Genomic DNA, 2,992 nt, shown 5'->3' on the forward strand with positions numbered 1-2,992 from the left:
AATATATGATAGCTCCAGTGCAGCTACCAGACTGAATTTCCAATTTGAGATGAGGGCCATATACACCATTGGATATTTAGAAGGCAGCATATGTGTGTGACTGTACATGTGGGTGTGTGTGTTTCTGGAATTGCATGTATTTGTTTGGCTTATCACTGATCCTTTGAGAGCCTGGTCAGACACTGCAATGCCATTCTTAAAGCCAGCTGAAGGCAGGTTTCTGCTCCTCATCCTAGGTCTATACCCTTTTCAGAAAGGCAATTTTCTGGAAATGTCACTCTTCTTCCTGTCCTCTGATATTGGGATTGCATTTGCTGGATGTGATACATGTATTTCTTCCACAGCCATTTGGGACTCCTTCCATGCACAACCGAGAAAGTTTACTTAAGTCCCCGATAACTCAAGTATAATTCATTTGTAGTTTGGGGATGATAAATCATGTAGGATATGATGAAATAAGGAATGTTTATTAAAAATTGACTTTATGGATATGGTAGAACATAAATATTAGATGTTTCTGATCATATAAATTTTTGAAACTGTGCTAATTAGACTTTTTTGAATACATTATGCAGTCCTTAATTTTGTTCCTTGCCATGTGCTCATTGCTCTGGCCAAGCCACCATTCTTGTCCTGTCCTTCAGTCAACTACCATCCAGCCTTGGAAACCAATATCAGGAACTTTTTATGTTGCCACAACTTTGTGTTTTATATTTTAAAATGCTGCTACACTTATGAAATATGATGCAATACAATAAAATATTCTTCATTTTAATGATAAATTTATCAAGCAAAGAAATAAAACCATACATAGAATTGTTTTTGCTATAAATCTTTGCTTTGCCCAGTAGAGATTGTCACACTGAAACTTGTCCTTAGGGCTTAAGGTTTTTTATTTTTTCAAATCTGTCTCTCTATCTATCTATCTATCTATTTATCTATCTATCTTCTATTTCCCTCACTCCTATAAAGCTGCTATAGTGTTGCCTTTGAGTGTTGAATTTTGGGGGAAAAATTATATTGCTGGATACTCCTAGTGACTCTAGTACAGATGCTTATTTTCTCATGCACCTATGCCTATTGCCTTATATCATGGCAACCCAGGAAACAAGAATGAGAATAAATAAATAAATAAAATGAGTTTCTAGTACATTCACTACTAGGTCATTTTCTTAAAACTTCCTAACTTTTGAAATCAGATTCTCCTAAGAATGATTTGAATCCAGTCATTTAGAAAAAAATCTGATCAAAATAATGATTACCTAAAGAGTTGCAATATTCCTATTTTCACAGAAGATTAAAAAAAAATTCCTACATGCTACTAATGAACTATGAAGTGGAAGTAAACACAAAAGTTTTTCTATTAAATATCTCAAAATATAAGCAGTTTAATATTCTATGTTCTAAGCAAAAAGAAAGCAATTTTTCAAAAAGACACAGCCCAATTATTCTACAATATTTGTAAAACACACTGAAGTACACTAGTATACAGTTTAAAAATACAAAACCAGCTGGTGTTTCACAATTATCTAAGGATTTCCTGTTCCCTTGTTTCTGAGAGTTCCAGATGATTAAAATGACATGGAGATAACTCATTAAAAAAAAAAAAAAAAAAAAAAAAACATTGTTTACCAAGCATTTCTTTTAAGATGCCTTGGTCCTATACAACATTTTCTTCAGTGCATCTTTTACATCTTTATTACTTAAACTGTAGATCAAAGGGTTCAACATTGGAATCACCACAGTATAGAATATGGACACCACTTTATCCCATTCCAGGGCATAACTAGTGCTTGGTCTAGAGTACACAAAGAGAACTGAGCCATAGTACAAGGTGACAGCTGTCAGATGAAAGTCACAAGTGGAAAAAGCCTTTAGGTGGCCTTGGGTAGAACAGATTTTGAAAATGGCAGCAATGATGAAGAGATAGGAGGCAAGAATAACTACACTGGGAGTGAAGACATTGGAAGCCATGATGAAATATAGCACAGCATGGTAGCTCTCCTTCACATCACATGCCAGCTTCACAAGAGGGGGCACATCACAGAAGAAATCATTGATGACATTGTTGCCACAGAAGCTGAGGGTAAATGTTTTGCTGGAGATGATAGTTGAGTTAAAAAAGCCACCAAAGTATGAAGCTGCAACAAAACTGGCACACAGCTTCAGGGACATTGCCTGGGAATAAAGCAAGGGATTGGAAATGGCCACATAATGGTCATAAGCCATAGCAGCCAACAAGTTACACTCACTAAAAGCAAGCCCAGCAGCAAAGAAGAACTGAGACAAGCAGCCAGAAAAGGAAATGTTTTTGTCTTCAGAGATACAGGTCATCAGGATTTTGGTTGCATAGAAGAATACCAGAGGTCCAGGAATGATAAGTTCCCAATAAAAAAGTACATGGGTTTGTGGAGTCGAGAATTGGTGGAGATCAGGAAAATCATGGTGATGTTTCCCAGGAGACAGAAGACATAAATTATGAGGAAAATAAAAAAAAAGTATTTTCTGCAACTGCAAGTCAGCTGTGAAGCCTAAAAGAATGAACTCCTTCACTTTGGTGAAATTTTTCTCTTCCACTGACTTTGGATTTCTGAAGTCCTTTTCTTTTAAAAGACCAATGAATCTATCATGATTTAATATACCATCATCCGCTTCCCATCTTTTGTCATTTTGGAGCATTAAGGAGCCCAAGTGACACACCTACATGTCTCATGGTGAGACGTGTTCATGTTGAACTGGGTGTTACTCCTTTTTGGATAGCTGTGGAAAAAAAGTCCTCATTTTACAGGGAGGAAGAGTTGATTGTTTTCTCTTCTGCTTATACTGTGGGAGATTGGTAACCATGCTAAAGATATATCTGGTATCTCTTCCCTTTGTATTTTTCCAGAGGTTTATATGGATAAACATACTTATTTAACTAAATAAGTATATTATTTCAGAATATACTCAGAGTTTCATTAGACTGTAATTTCTATCAAGGCAGTTGCTGTAA

At 35.8% G+C, this 2,992-nt stretch overlaps 1 pseudogene; it reads right to left on the reverse strand.

The window, feature by feature from the left end:
- Window positions 1-1,644: 1,644 nt before the first annotated feature.
- LOC119517311 lies at window positions 1,645-2,679 on the reverse strand (annotated as a pseudogene).
- Window positions 2,680-2,992: the final 313 nt, after the last annotated feature.

The sequence above is a fragment of the Choloepus didactylus genome, chromosome 21 (assembly GCF_015220235.1).
Source record: "Choloepus didactylus isolate mChoDid1 chromosome 21, mChoDid1.pri, whole genome shotgun sequence".
Taxonomy (NCBI): domain Eukaryota; kingdom Metazoa; phylum Chordata; class Mammalia; order Pilosa; family Megalonychidae; genus Choloepus; species Choloepus didactylus.